The 16,923-nt window shown below is 37.0% G+C and overlaps 1 long non-coding RNA gene across 1 annotated transcript; it reads right to left on the reverse strand.

The window, feature by feature from the left end:
* Positions 1–513: 513 nt before the first annotated feature.
* On the reverse strand, positions 514–3,867 carry LOC147557105 (uncharacterized). The gene is made up of 4 exons (XR_015233853.1): positions 3,742–3,867; positions 2,634–2,774; positions 1,881–2,153; positions 514–1,715 (listed from the first exon to the last, which is right to left on the reverse strand). It is a non-coding gene; the product is annotated as an uncharacterized LOC147557105 (long non-coding RNA).
* Positions 3,868–16,923: the final 13,056 nt, after the last annotated feature.

The following is a 16,923-nucleotide window of genomic DNA, read 5'->3' on the forward strand; positions in this document are numbered from 1 at the left end:
TATCTAATATAGGGAAAAGACAAAACTGACCTTATTGCAAACTAGTTTGCAAACCAGTTTGCAAACCAATTTGCAAAGCAGTGCAAACTAGTTTGCAAGGCAAACCAGATTGCAAACTAGTGCAAACCAGTTTGCAAATCAGTTTGCAAACCAGTTTGCAAAGCTTTGCAAGGCAAACCAGATTGCAAACCAGTTTGCAAATCAGTTTGCAAAGCTCTGCAAGGCAAACCAGATTGCAAACCAATTTGCAAAGTAGTGCAAACCAGTTTGCAAATCAGTTTGCAAACTAGTTTGCAAAGCTTCGCAAAATCAAACCCTAACAAAATAAGTAACTAAGAAGTAAGATTATATAAAATGTGAGGGTTTTTGGAAAATCTGAGGGTGTTTCTAAAATTTTCCTTTACACAGAGGTCAATTCAGGTATACAAAATTAAGGGATTTTTATAATTGTCCTTCAAGCCTATTTCCAAACTTTTCATGGTGCCTAGAAGGAAAAAAAGATAACTTGTCTTTTTGACAAAAAAAAACAAAAAATTGGGTCTCCAGCCCAATTTCCTCTTATCAATATAATTGTGAAGAAGTTCTCACTCTAATGATATTGAAAACTTCACCGGTTGAACAATCCACATGGTTTGAGTTCAAGTTCTTTCCCTATAAAAGCGTACAACTAAATAACATATTAGACCAAAAAATTTGTCACAATAAACAATCAACATCATAAGGGGAAGAAAGGAAAACAATGTAGAAAAGAAATAAAAAAAGAAGGTAAAAGACAAAAGGGAGTTCACCTTAGGAGATTGAGAGATTTAGAGTTGGTGATGAATCGGTTGGAAAATACAAAGAAAATGGGAAGGTCGAAAAATTGCGAACAAAATTACAAACAAGACAGATTAAAAAAAGGGATGACAATCAACAATGACCAATATTGAAAGTTGGTCTCAATGAGGGCAATGAAAATTGAATTGGAGAAGGGGGGAGACGTTGGGGTTGGGGAGAGGTAAAGAAGATGAAGAGGGATAGAATAGGATTTGGGTGAACAGTCATTGGTTGTTGGTTGTTGGTGTGGTTAAGTTTTTTATTCCATTGTATGGCCAGGATTTTAAACAACATTCATTTGAACATGCACATCTCGTTCATCTTGTCGCTTCGCAATTTTTCATGACAAGCTTTAGAACCTGCTTTGTTGCAAGAATTAATCCGTCCACTGTCCATATCAAGCTTATGTAAATTCACAATACTTGGAAACCTTGTGCTCAGCTTCAGTATGACGTAACGTGTTCTCCGCAGCTAGAACTAATTTTATTTCCTTGTCATGACGATCTATAGCTAAGCTAGCAAGGATTTTCCTCTCAATCTTGCCTTCACTTGTACGGAAAACTTCTGAGTGTGTACAGAAGAGGTTGATTGTCTCCTTGTAGTATTCAGTTATCCTAGGTCAGTTGAATTCTCCTATAAATTTGACAGTATTAGGCTGTAAGAAGCTGAAGATTAAAATAATATCCCTAAAGCTTACCTACCTAGTAAGAAGCTCGATAAGATTAACTTCCCTGCCATGCCATGAGATTTCACCGAGAATACCATTTTTAATCTCCTTTTGAAGCTCCTCGGTTTCACTTCTTAGCTGACTCAAAACACGGCTGTCATCATTAAGTATGGCAGAGTTGTCAGTTCTGGCAGGTCTCCCAGGTTCCAATGTACAACCCAATTTTGCGAACCTGCACAAAGCATAGACACACTTTTCAGTCGAAATACTTCTAAATTGACTCGATTTGTCTAAGAAAACATAGCAAAACTGCATAAACCATGATTCTGCTCTAAGGGTCTGAAAACTCTAGTACATTACTGAAATTGAATTCAAATTTGTCTAAGAAACAGCACACCTCTCGTTCATCTAGTCGCTTCGCAATTTCTCGTGACAAGCTTTAGAACCTGCTTTGTTGCACGAATCAGTCCGTCCAATGTCCATATCAAGCTTATGTAAATTCACAATACTTGGAAACCTTGTGCTCAGCTTCAGCATGACATAACTTGTTCTCCGCAGCTAGAACTAACTTTATTTCCTTGTCGTGGCGATCTATAGCTAAGCTGGCAAGGATTTGCCTTCACTTGTACGGAAAACTTCTAAGTGTGTATAGAAGAGATTGATTGTCTCCCTGTATTATTCAGTTATCCTAGGTCAGTTATCCTAAAACAAATAAACTCAGAATAAAAGCCCTATTGATAAAATAGGAAAACTGAAACCATTCCCCATTTAAATACCTCATTGAGATGGTCAGAGAAGTGAATATGTAATTTAGGTCTAAAATGAAATCGTTCAAAAAATCAATTACAAAATCTATATAACAAAACATAAAAGTTGTGACACATTAGAGATACAAACACATGATGTCATAATTCATTCAATATTGAAGTCATTGATGAGGATATTAATGAGGCGTTATCCTTCCGAAGATTGAAAATAGAAATTGGGGGAGACGAGAGTTTAGAATTTGAGGGGAGTGGGAGCAAATATAAAAGTGACTGTTAGAGGATGCTTCTCTAATTAGAGATGTATAAGATAATGGGTGAGCCAAGAAAACCATAGAAGTTAATTAGGGATTAGTAATGGAGGGTATATAGATAAGTATCATCACCTTCTGTTTTGTGAGAGACTGAGAGCCCTCTTTACAGCCTCCAAACACCTTGAAATGACATACCAACCTTGAGCACCATTGCACCACAGTCTCCATATTACACAACAACATAATTGAACCAAGTTTTCAGTTTTCTTGTACCTGAATTTGAGAATCATTATATTTATATCTACGTTTGAAGTACAAACTATATCTCACCAAATGTATGATAAAGCGACTATATATTTTATTCTAATCTTTTACCTAGATTTTCTTTAGAAACTGTTGACGTACCAACCTCGTCAAAAAAGTCCATAATTTTGCTTGATTTGTAACAAATAACGAAAAATTAAGGGGAAGGAACATAAATTCAAACAACACAAACAAAGGGATAAAATTATAAGATCTAGGATGGAGACTCTAAATGCTCTACAAAGTAGGATGCCCTATATAACATTACATATAGGTTTGAAAGGTTGCAACACTCTTAAGGCATCTCATATATAGTTTGATAATGTGTTACGAAGGAAACATTCATCATTCAAATAATGAGAAAATATTGTTTTCTTTCTCATGTTTTCTTATTCAGTTCAAATCTTTAATGACAAAAGTATATGTGGCTTATTTTCTGAACACGGGTAAGTTCTTTTCAATTTTTCATGAGCAAAAGCTTTCTAAATCTTGATCAAATCTTGAAATGTAAATCTTAATCTCCCAACCCTAACAAAAGAAGAGGATAATGGTATGAGTTTAGTTAGGCATTTTATCAAACACTTAGTGTGTGCCAAATGTCTGAGTAATACTAATAATGGAAGCAGCCAAACCAGTTTGATCGATTCCTTCCATGACCTCTTCCGATGTAATCAAACTATTAAAAAACCAAGATATTTCTAACCAGCAGTATGTCTAAGTCATAATGAACTTAACAATAAAAACGGAATGGTAAAATTTTTCATCTAAAGAAGCTAATCCCGGAGCACCAAGAAGTACATATTAACTTACCAATCAGCTACATATGGAAAAGTAGAAAGAGGTAAAATCAGATTAGGCTCAGCAATCAATGAAAATGAAACAAATTAATTTATTATAATGCCCGGAAAAAGTGTTCAAACGCCTGAATTAGATATACCAGATGTAAGGGGTCCGAGCGTAACCGAAATTATTTGATTTTTTTTGCTTCTTCTTCCTTCTCTTTGTCTCTGCAAATCACACAAGAGACGGGAGGCTCCCTATCTCTTTAACTCTATCTCTCTGTCTACATGAAATCAGGAAACCCAAAAGAGAAGACAATGAATAGTTTTGAAAAAATAAATGGGATTTCAATCTTTCTAATCATAGATTTAAAATGAACAAAGAAAAATCAATAAAACTTAATTGTTTCAAAGAGGGATATCAAGTGAGTATGAAATCAAATGGAGTATTAGATTTTCCACTAAAGATAAATCAAATTAGACACCTTCAATCAACTGAAGCAATTGTTTTCCCAACATTTCCAACACAGTTTAAGATGAACTCACCAAAATAATGTTTGAATGAAAACCCTAAAAGGTAGTAAATCTCAATATTAGATGACATGGAGATAAAAGAAATCAACTAATGAACTTAGGTTTTTTAGGAATCATGGTGATAAAATATTCAATGAAAGTAATCATTTTAGATGAAAGGAATCATGCTTAAGAGAGAAGAAATTTAATGAATCATTCTAGATTAGAGAGGAGGGCTTTTGGTGGTTCGTCTGAAGAAGAAAGAGAGACCTAATAGAGAGTAAGGAATACGAATTGGTAAATCTGCAAGGTTGTCCCACTCGTAAATCTATGTGGCAATCTAGTCATCATCTAGGGACATTTATTTTATCCTAGTCACAAGTATCTGTTTTGTATAATAGATGTTTCTATATAACCCTATGTAAACCTAATAGTTTTAGATAAACATCAAAACTTGTATAAATACTCATCTATACATATCAATAAAATCAATCAAATGAAAAGTATTTTCTCTAAACCTCTCCTCTCTCCCTCACTCGACCAAGCTCGATCTCACTCTCTCTCTCTCTCTCTCTCTCTCTCTCTCTCTCTCTCTCTCTCTCTCTCTCTCTCTCTCTCTCTCTCTCTCTCTCTCTCTCTCTCGGTTAAACTCAAATACTAAAGAGGGTACTTCCCTTTTCACAAGGTGTGGTAATGGTCAAGTATTAGTTGTAATTAGTCCATATTAGTAGAAGATTTACTGCGAACATATAAATTTTACCTTCCATATATGGGTATATATATTATGTTACCCAAAATATAGTTAAAAGCAGTAAATCAACAGAGAAATATAATTGAGCAAGGAATCAGTAAATTAAGGAAGTAACTAGTCTTTTCCAATGGTTTATTATAAACCAGTAAGCCAACCAACTGAGATAATGAACCTGCAATAGATGAGGAAACTATAATGGTGGAACAGAGGCACGAGTTAGACTTACTGTTCTGAAGACTTAAAACGTCCCTGCTACCAAAAAAATCGGTATTGCTTAGCAATATCTGAGCAAAGTCCCTTAGGATTCAACTATTCTTTATCAGAAATTGAAGAAGCAAGCTTCATTTTTGATCTGCTGATCTTGATAGAGTGATTGAGAAGAAAACAGAAAGAGGAACTATAAATTATAGAGTTTGTTTCTGTGTATTTTTCTAGAAGGTAGGCCTATGTATAGAGTTGGATTCACTAATCGTACGACTTTAGGTCGTTTTGATCTAATGGTAGATAGCTACTAGCCAATACACATGCACTTCGACTATTTCCACTAACGAGTAGTGGGTGGAAAAAATCAGAAATAGGCACTTCTCTGGTGGACCAAGACGAGGACCATGACCATGACCAGAACCACGACCAGAATCTGAACCAGAACCAGAACCAGAGCTGAAGCCAGGGTCGAGTCGGTGACCCGACTCGCGGGTGTGCACATGTGAGAAAGAGATGAGGTGAAGGTGTGTGATGATGCACAAAATGTCCAGACGTTGACTAACGTCTGAAGAGTCAAGATCAGACCTGAAGTCTACTGGGTCAACTCGACTTAAGGTAGCAGGACAACTGAGCCCTTGATGGTCCACCAAATATTCTCCTAACTAGGAGGTCGGCCAGAAGAAACCAGCCCTGCAAAACGCCCTAGGCATGGACAAATCAGCCCTTAATGGGCTTGCTCTGTCCGGCCCAACCCTCTATCTTGGCCGGCCAGGGATCTCCCCTTAAGGGAATCCCTGTTTGCCCCTTAAAAGTGGGTTTTTACCTTTTTCAGACTCCTCTTTCGAGCCTGATTCTTTCTATCTTTTAGACTGGATCATATCCATATATTTACAAGTTCCCATCAGTCTATTCTCACTGTTCAAGTTACCGATTCTAATGCATGTGTAACCCGTTGTAGGATGCGGTCTATGTTAGCCACGGGTAACCGAAGTGATCCAACAATCGTAAGCGACTTCTAGCTAAGCATTTCGACTCCTGATTGAACCGGATTGATTGATCTTCCACTAAAGTCATCATTATCCTATGATCCAAATCATACGCATTGCCATCTTGGTCGAAGGACATCCCTTCAGAAGGATATACCTTCAGACTCCAAGGACGTATATCCTTCAGTCTCCCACTTATACTTAAAACAAGTGCAATGCTCGATTCCCATGTCTTTCATATCTCATCTGATACGTCATACCTTATCAGACTTTCTTGATCGGGAGGACAAACTGTCAAATCAAATAATTAAACTTTAATCCATTTGAGCACGGCCATGCAACTCTCTTTAGGAAGACATATTCGATTCTTGTACTCCCACTTAATTTTATGTCTATCCTATCTTACCCGGCCTCCGTTTTTATAACCTCTTGTTACGGGGCGGTGTTTGACGGGACCAAGGCTTGACATTGCTTACATAAAACAAGCGAGTACTCATGTTTTGAGGAATCTCTTTGAGTTGCTAAATGAGAGTTATGACGTTAATATCTTCAACTTCTTCAAGTACTCTCACTTGGTGGGTTTCAGTGTATCCTATTTACCCATGAAGTTGACTTGAGTTCCCCAATTCCTATAACCAAAGAAACAGCGTTATCTTGTCAATCACTCATGCTAATCTTCTTAAGTCATCGTTGTCCAATCGATGTCCTGGACTAGGGTTATTTTATAGCGGGGTTTCTTTCATTAGATCACGTATCTAATAAACCTACCTGGAACTTTCCATTAATTTTGGACTGTTGTCTAAATTCTAAACCAAAATTTAGATGACGAAATAAATTTAATTTATTTCGAATATCAAGAGTTTGTAAAAGTGAGTTCCCCACGTAAACTCTTTACGTGCCCAGTTTTACAAGTCTCTTAGGGCAGTCTTTCATGACCCTAAATCCTTAGATTCGTAATTCTTCCATGTTCGATCTGAGGTGATAGTTTAGTTTTGTGGATTTAATCCACATTTTCGTTTTAACTTCGCTTGTCATTATCATGCTGAAGAACATCTTCGTCAGCTTTTACGATAATGTCAGTTTTCTTAAACTGAAACTAACACTTCAGAAGTCCTAAATGTTCTTTCTTTACTAGTAAAGTTTGTAACGACTCCCACTGTGAAAAACTTCTTTTCCACATGATTGTCCTTCCTAAAAAATTCCTATCTTTATTTTCGGAAGATTTCTTTTATGACTTTCTTCAACTTTTACTTTCAGAGATACTTTCTTAGATACTCCAAGTATTCTAGGAACTTCTCTGTTATCTTATGGGTGACGTCATCAAATACTTATGTATTTCTAGATGTGCGGGTAAACATCGATCATCTTTATAATCGATCTTATGTCTCGTGACATTAGTATTGCCTCATGTGTGCTTTTGCTCATCAGAATTCCAAGTTCTGATTTCTTGCTTAGCAGTGATCCATGAGAGATGGGTAGAAACTCTCTTCTAACAGTATTTTTAGTTGGACTTCTTCAAAACTTCTTTTGAAAGAGTCTTTATCATCTATTAATCTATAACTCTATAGATTTCGAAGCCCCAAATTTATTTATTTACCCTCGTCTGGTGTCCTATTGAGTCGATTCCTTAGCTGTTTCTCAATTCCAGCATGTCTCACATACAGGACTTGAAACTAACTTGTTTCACTCCCACTTACCCTTTTGTCGAACAAGAATCTAACGATTCTTTTCAGAAATCAACCCTTGAATTTCTTTTATGAATGTTTAGATACCAACTCTTGCTTTCGATCCTCTTGACTCTTAGTCAATTTTCAGAGTCTGGTTCTGCTATAGTTTATGTGAGTCTTCTGAAGACTCAATGGGGTTTCTGAACAATATCGTAGAACCTTCTTAACTCATCTTAAGAAGTTTAGGTGAGTTTCTCGCACTCCCATTGTGTTCTTTTGTTGCTCGATTCGAATCATATTCGAATATTTTCTCCAACTTGTCTTCTTGAAACAACTCTTTTCAAAGAAGACACCATCGAGAGCAACAATCTAATTTTGTGTCGATTTTGTGAGTGAAAAACCCCATATTTCTTCTTTTGAAAAAGAAGAAACTATGTCCAAAGTTCTCAGACTATAATTGAAAGGCTATTTTGGAATCGAGTTAATTCCTATTTGGCCCCCTACTTTGTGACCAGCTTCAAATATGGCCGCCAAAATTCTGTATATTCAAATATGACCCCCCTTTTTTGATGTAATTGTCCTAACTACCCTTCCTTTAAATCCTTTTTCAAAATTAAAAATAAAAATAAAATCTTAATTCCACCTCATTTCCCTCTCCACTACACATCTCTCTCCATGTCAACTCTCTCTCTCTCCACATCACCTCTCTTCCCAACTCACCTCTCTCTCTCCACATCACCTCTCTTCCCAACTCACCTCTCTCTCTCACCAACTCACTCCTCTCTCTATCCAACTCACCTTCATCTTCTGATTAAAGTCGCCGGCCGGCGACCTCTAAAAAAAAATATTTTTTTCCTCTCATCTCCCTCTCTCTCTAAAAACTCCAGCGAATGGGGTTTCCCTTCGCCGGAGCCGTGAACAGACCAGATCGGTCTGTTCACGGCTCCGGCGAAGGGAAACCCCCGGCGACTTTAATCGGAGAAGATGAAGGTGAGTTGGAAAGAGAGAGAGGGGTGAGTTGGAGAGAGAGAGAAAGGTGAGTTGGAAAGAGAGGTGATGTGGAGAGAGAGAGAGGTGATGTGGAGAGAGAGAGAGTTGACATGGAGAGAGATGTGTGGTGGAGAGGGAAATGAGGTGGAATTAAGATTTTATTTTTATTTTTAATTTTGAAAAAGGATTTAAAGGAAGGGTAGTTAGGGCATTAACTTAAAAATAGGGGGCCATATTTAAATTTACAGAAATTTTGGGGCCATATTTGAAGCTAGTCACAAAGTAGGGGGCCAAATATGAATTAACTCTTGGAAATCTTTCTAAAATCCATATTCGTATGGTATTCTTTCAATTTCTATAACACTTTTAGGTTTCTTGTGGGTATGCAGCTTGTATTTAGACACTATCGTTTTGGAAGACTTGTTATGACTTAGACTATTGATCTTATCAATATTTTTAGTCATCTTGATTCATGACTAGATTTAGGTTAAGTTTCTAAAATTTCTCCTGAATTCGAGCACTTAGTTAATTCTAAGCCCGTTAACCATTATCTTATGTCCAACATAGGTTTTAGTGACTAATTGACCTATGTTTCGTCATAAGAGATCTTGTCAGATCAGTTCGTTTGAACCATGTTTATTCTTTTGAATTTCATGTTCATCCTAGTTGTCTGACTAGATTAGAATGACTAATTGAATCGTTCAGTTTTTAATGGTCATAAGTTGAAATAGGTACCTTTCTTAGAACATCATAAAATATCAAAACCAAATATTTTATTTCTCATAAATCCAATTTCTGAGAGATGTTCAAAAGAAAAAGGAAAAATTACTAATATCTAATAAAAGTAATGCATATAGGAGATCAAAATCCTTCTGGAGCCTTCTCAACAACTATTGCTTCTTTGACTCTTCGACAGGTTCATCTCCTTTCAGTTAAATACTCAGCTCTCATTTGCTCCTGTTATTCATAATGAAATGAGCGTTAGGTATCCAATACCTTTAAGGGAATTGTATTTAGTTGAATCAACTTTTAACATTTTTACCTTTAGCGAAAATTACTGTTTCGTTTTTCTTGTCTTCAAGGAATTTGGGACAGTTTCTCTTCCAATGGCTTATGCCATCACAATAGAAACACTTAGAGTCAGAAGATGAATTCTTTGTTCTGGAAACTTGTTTACCTTTTTCTTTTCCAAATTTCTTCTTGTTCTTCTGGTTTCCGTCCCTTTTGAATCCTTTGTCTTTCTGAACCATTAGATTTTCCTTCTTAGGTTCAACTACTGCGATATGCTCTTCGACTGTCTGGAGCATTGCGTGTAGTTCCTCCAAAGATTTATCCCATCCATTTATATTGTAGTGCAATCTAAACTGATTGAATCCATTATGAAGGGAATACAGGATGATATTAGGGGCGAAATCCCTGCATGATCGACTCCAAGTCGTGCTAGTTTCTCAAAAAGACTAATCATTTAGAAACATGTGGCCCTACAGGCTTACCCTTTTCAAGGCGGCAATCTAGTATTGCTTTTGACATCTCGTACTTTTCCATTCTGGACTTCTTTTGGAACAATTCCCTAAGTTGTCCTATCATGGTGTAAGCATCCATGTGTATGAACTTATCCTGAAGATTGAGTTCCATGATTGCTAACATTAAACACGTTACGGGCTCCGACTTCCTCCGAAGTCTCTTTTTTTGCTCCTTATCCTCATTAGTTGATTCTTCAGTGATTATCGGAATATGAGTTTCTAAGACAGCTGCATTGTTTTCAGATCTGAGGACAAGTCCTAGATTCCGTTCCCATATCTTAAAGTTGTCTCCATTTAGCTTTTCTTTCTCGATGAGCCAAAGGATGTTGAGTGTTTCTTTGCTTGTCATAATTAAACTACATCTAAAGAATGGGATTCCAAGATTCCAATCCTTGTTTGAATAATACGATTCCAATCCTTCGAAGTTAAGCGTACTAGGGCACTGCCCCTAACCCCGTCGTCCTGGGTGAGTAACATCTTTACTGATCATACTCCTATTACTCTTGGTTGATTAGTTTCACACTTGGGTGTTAAACTTAATCCTTTGCCTCGAAATCCAAAACCCTTACGCTGACTCGTTGAGTAAACCAGTTTAGACGCGTAGACCTCTTCATAGATCTACCCGTACTGTCTCGAGGTAAAAGTTGGCACTCTGCGGAGGCAGACCCAACATCGATGAACAAGGGATCCACAAGTGTCTTATTTCTGAGTAAGCTTATACTCAAAATTCTTTTGGGGATTCCTACGTATTTTATCAGGTTTGCGTTACTGTGAACTCTATCGTAACCATTCGTGATTTTTATACGTAAGTTTTTATGTGAATTCTAGTAAGATTTTTTGTAAAATCTTAGTAGAGCCTTCCTAAAAGATCTCATCTTTTTAGTTTATTCTTGGTTGCCTAACGGTTCTTTGGGTTTTCATCCTTGAACCACCATTGATTACTCCCACTCGAATCATGATCTCATCATTCGATTCTTCAATGGCTTTTCTTGACCCTATACTCTAAGTATTATTCGGGCACATACTCTTTTGTGCTTAGAAATAAGAATCGTTTACTTAACTAAAGGCAATACTACATTACGCATTCACATATACATACAAAATATATGACAATCATACATAAAGTATGTGACCTAGATTTGTTTCTAGGTTCTGCTATGTTTCCTATAGCTAATCGTGGGATATTGTGACCTATCTATGTCTAATGGGCTTTTAAGTCAATTTTCGTAAAATTCGGACTTACGACCCACTTAGTTTCTTCCTTTATGATTTCTAAAATCAAACTCACAAAAACTCCGTTTTGGGCTCTCGGATAGCCCGGGTCTATGTCGGAAAAATAATGTTTCGGAATCGGAAAAAAAGTAAGAACATCTCCCACTCGAGTCAAGGCCCAATGGGCCAAGTCAAACTTGGTCAAAAGTCCCTTTGACTAGTCTTGGTCAAGGCTTGTCAACTATCCGGACTTATCGGGATTTGGTCCTAGACCATGTCGGATGGAACGTGATAGTCGCGTCCTAGACGCGGTCTAGCACCGCATGGCCCTAGGCCATGCACGGTTGGAACGGGTATGGACGGGACGTGTGTCTCGGACTTTAAGTCTGAGACGCGTCTAGACGTGCCAGACGCGTCATAGGAGCGCCTGGTAGCTTCCAACGCATCCTAGATGCATCTGGTCGCTCCAGATGCATCTAGATGTTGGCTTATGGTGGTGTCTACTAATGTCGTATAAGCGGAAACTCAGACATCACATGCATAAACTAACAATCAAACTAATAGGAGATAGAAGATTACCTTAATCGTTATTTCCCTCGAACTAGTAGAATAGATTAAAGAAGACCAAGAGCTCCAATCGTCGCTCCTCTACTTGGGACACCTAATGGTGTATTTAATCTCCCTCCTTGAAAGCTTGCTAGAACTCCAATGGTGGTTTGATAATAAGAAGACCTTCTTCTTGCTTGACTAGTTGATAGCTTGGGAATTAGCTCACTTTCTCCTCTCTACTTATGTGGTCGAGTAAGAAAGCTTAGAGAGAAATTCCACACCTTATTCTCTGCCCTAAGGGTCTTTATATAGATCCCTAATAAGATTCCACCTCCAATTAGGGTTCCTAAAAGACCCTTTAGAATAAGATTTAAGGAAATTGCCGAAAATAGCAACTAGTTGATATTTTCTCAATTCCTTGAGGAGGTGACGTCCAAACCCAGCCAAAATTGTCATATTTAATTTTCCTAACATAAGGAACCGACCCTCAAAAAATCAGCCTAATCCGAGCCCAAGAAGTGCCCGAATCGGTTTAGGCCAAAAACCTTGTTTTTGGGCCTTTTTGCTATCTTTTGCCTAATTTCTCTTTAGGCCTGTGGGATATGTTTATGGGACACTCCCATGGTTATATCACACTCCCACTAGTCATATCATCCGATTAAAAACCCATTCTTATGTGTAACCCGATGTAGGATCCGATCGAAGTTAGATGCGAATTACTTCGTAATTCGACGATCGTAGTTGGTTTCTAGCATAAACTGTACGACCCCTAAATCAATCGGACTTGATGATCTTCTTCATCAATTATCCTAGCCGACAAATTGGTCGCATTGCAATCTTGGTTGAAGGACATCTCCTTCAACACCTTTCTTGATATCCGAGTACAACTGTAAAAGACAAACGATACGTCACTTCATTCAGACTTTCTTGATATCCGAGTACAACTGTAAAAGACAAACGATTAACTTTTAATCCGTTTGAGCGTGACCATGCATTTTTCAGTTGTCGACTCATCAAGTGGCCTTGAAACACTTTGTACCTAATGTGATTAGGATGACACAATTTATTCTCGCGCTCCCACTTAACTTCATGTCTATCCTGTCCTTCCCAGTATCCGCCTTTATAACCTCTTTTTACGACGCGACGTTTAACGGAACCAAAGTCGGACATTCCTTACATAAGATGAGTAGAGTACTCATGTTTTGAGGAATCTCTCCAATCTTGTCTTTATGAGAAGTATTGACGTTCATCGCGAGTGATGTACTTCTCATTTGAGGGTTATCCTGTGTATAAACCTTTTACACACCCACGTAGTCGAATTGAATACACTATTCCTATAGCCCATGAAACTGCGCTATCTCATCGACTCCCCGTGCTAGTCTTCCTTAGTCGTTTGTTGTCCAAGCAACGACCTGGACTAGGGAGATGATAATAAATATTCCAAGTTCACTTAATAGGGTTTCATTCATCAGATCACGTATCTGACAAACCTATTCGGAATGTTTTATTACCTGTGGACTGTCGTTTAAATACTAAACCAAAATTTAGACGATTGTGAAATAATGACCTTATTTCCGATAATGAGAGTTTGTAAATTTGAGCCTCTTCCGTAAAACTCCTTTTACCCACTCAATTTTACTTGTCAAGGTTTAAAATATACCTTATGCCTTAGACTTGTGTATGAGTCTCATACTTTGTCTTAGGTGACAGGTTAGTTTGACTACAGATGTAGTCCGTTTTAAACTTTGCTAATTATCAATTAATTTGAAAATTTCTTTCTTCAACCTTGATAATTTCTAGTAATTCTTTACTAGTATTAAGGATTTTATTCTTTATGTAGTATTTGCAACAGTTCCCGGCTTAAACACTTTTAACCTATTTTCCCTCCATGTCTGGAAGTTTGCTACGATGACTTGTTTCAACTCTTGTACTACTTCATCCTTTAGCCTTCTAGGATGTTTTAAGTAGTGTTTCGGTTTTCAAACTGAATTTGGATGTTTAAATGCTAATCATGTCCAACATGATTGACTTTATGTTTTCGAACATAAATGTCTCTCTCATGCGTGTTTGCTCATTGGTGTCTTTTACACTCCGAGTCTTGCAACGCTCATTGTCATGAGTTTTTGGGTCAAAATTATTTTAGACTTTTCCGAGTCTTAAATTTTCAGTTTTGGATCTCAAGGGTCTCAGCGTACTGAGTTTTTCTAATCCTATCATCTTTTTGATCTATGCTAGTAGATCTTTGGATGCCCAAAAGGGCATTTTTATCCTTGTGTGTGGTCCTTTTATTGAGTCAGTTTGTTACTATTATACAACATCTTATGTCGTACTCAATCTTTTGTATGTACTCTGCATACGGACCTAGAAGGTTTTGTCGCTCCCACTTACCTTCTTGAAATTTCGTGATTCAAGAATTTCTTCATTCCTCAGGAATCAAAACTATTTTTCGACGGTCTTAGCCTCGGACCACATGAAATCATATAAAAGAGGGATTCTCTGATCATCTTCTTGTCATTTCTTATTCATTCACCATGTTTAGCTAACTTTAGTTTGTCGATTATATGGGATGAAATGTGATAAATGTTATGATTATGTTTTATATGATTTGATGTTTTGATTTTGAATTGATGTTCATTTGATTCGATTGTTGTTTCAATCGTATTTTCATGTGTCTTGTCAAGCACTTCGCATAGTTAATAGACGAAACGAAGTATTCGATATCGATCGTAGTCTAAGTCATATTTTCATGTGTCTTCTCATGCACTTCACATAGTTAGGCGACTAATGATGCACCCGAAAAGGTTGCACACCCAAGCGGAGGTATCAAGTAGTAATCCGGCAAAGCTGGGATTGATCCAAGGATGGGAAGGTAGTTTGGATATCGAAGGGTTTTATCTACCGGTTTATATATTAAATGTTAACTTAGACTAAAAAGTAAAGGAACAAAGATAAACGGGGGTATTTGATCGATTAAGTAACAAAAGAAATACTTAGACTTAAACTATTAACTAAATCTGAGTGGGAGGCTAGGGTTTTATTCTAAATATGAGAGGGGTCAAGGATTTAGGAATTCATCTTGAAATGAGCATGTGTATGTTTACTTTGGTCTGAGTTCAAATTCGACTATTCTCGAATCTAAGGTAGGCAACCTAAATATTAGTGTATATCTCGTGATGATACCTAGTTAAAAGATGACATGTTCAAGTAACATCGAGTCTTCATCGAGAATAATGTCTAACGAATAACTATGATGGATGCATGACATACAACATGAAATGGGTTTAGACATTTAATCGAAAATGAGATGTGCATCAAATTCAAGAATCATATCAAAATAAACACACACAATAGCATATAAGGACTTCATCTCAAACCCCTATACAAGAGACTTAGCTACTCACGGATTCATTCTTACATAAGCATTTAATCATAAGTGAGATCGAGTCTAAAATCATAGTCATGGCATAGTACTTGACTTAATTCACTTGTATCTACTAGTAAGAATAAGAAAACATGTAGTAATTAAGAACTAGAGAGATTATTAGACAATATTCAATCACTTATAAGAGTATTCAATCATAGATATATCACAAATATGCATGAAAGCATGAATTCCTCTTATTTGGTATGTTATCTCCCTAGAAATTAACAACTATGGTAGCTAAGATGACCCTAGAATTAATCAAGATAACTTAAAATAACCCTAAAATGCTCAAGGAATGATGGAAAAGCAAGAAAAACACAAATGGCCCGAGCAAAAGTTAGAAAAAAAAATCAATTTGGCCCGGCCAAAACACTTCTGGCACAGGCCAGCACGTTCTGTCCCGTGCTAATTGTGGATGAAGAATTGCTACCCATACACAGTTGTTCTCCTATTTTTACTCGGTTATGTGAGGAAAACTATGACCTCTCTGAGCAGATGTGTTTAGTGGCTTCTGTATCAAACCACTAATCCTTAGTGTTAGTCACTATCTTGGTTCCAGTGACCATTGCACAAAAATTCTTTGTTTCGGCTACGTGAGCAAGATTAGGTCGGGGGTTCCTGGTCTGAGGGTTGGGGTTGTTTTTTTTATCTCTGCAGTGCTTAGTTAAGTGATCAGACTTCCCACATACAAAGCATGGTTTATATTTGGGCAACACTTTTGAAGATAGAATTACCTTTCTTTCGCTGGTTCGAAGGTTTGGATTTGGCAAATGTTTTCTTCTTTACCTCTTCCACCACATAGGCTTTTGATACTAGCGAAGAACCCACATCATTTTTCTCCTGTTTTAAATGTTCTTCTTCAACCCTAATTTGAAGAATCAAATACTGCATGTCAATGTCCTTCCTCTTGTGTCCGAGTTTCTTCTTATACTCGTTCCAACGAGGAGGTAATTTTTCAATGACTGCAGCAACCTGGAAAGCTTCATCTATAACTACCCCTTGGTTCTAATTTCATTTAACATGAGCCTTAGTTCCTCAAATTGGCTTACTACAGAGTTATCATTTTCCATTTAATGATCGAGAAATCGTCTTACTATGAATTTCTTTATACCAGCATCTTCTGAAATATATTTCTCTTGTAAGGACTCCCACAATTCTTTGGTAGTTTTAGTTAAGCAGTAGATATCGTATAAGGTATTATCCAAGCAGTTTATAAAAATATAATTCCTGCACAAATCATCAGCCTTATTCCAGACATCTACTGCTCTAGATATATCTGGTTCATTTTCTCCCACAACGGTGGTGGCAAGTTCAGTTAAAAAAAAGTTGATATTCAGGGTGGTTAGGAAGAACAACATTTTTGCTGCCATCTTTGAAATTTTGGCCATCAAGTTTTCTGGTTTTTCATTGCTCATCTTGAAATCCATTTTTTGTAAATCAGAAAAACAAATAAGTTTTGACTATTTTGAAAGATTGAAAAATTTTGAAGTCTTCAGATTGTTATCCAAAATATTATTAAAA

Source organism: Eschscholzia californica, unplaced genomic scaffold (genome assembly GCF_041429995.1).
Source record: "Eschscholzia californica isolate CP2 unplaced genomic scaffold, dmEscCali1.0.p SCAF_2, whole genome shotgun sequence".
NCBI classification, from domain to species: domain Eukaryota; kingdom Viridiplantae; phylum Streptophyta; class Magnoliopsida; order Ranunculales; family Papaveraceae; genus Eschscholzia; species Eschscholzia californica.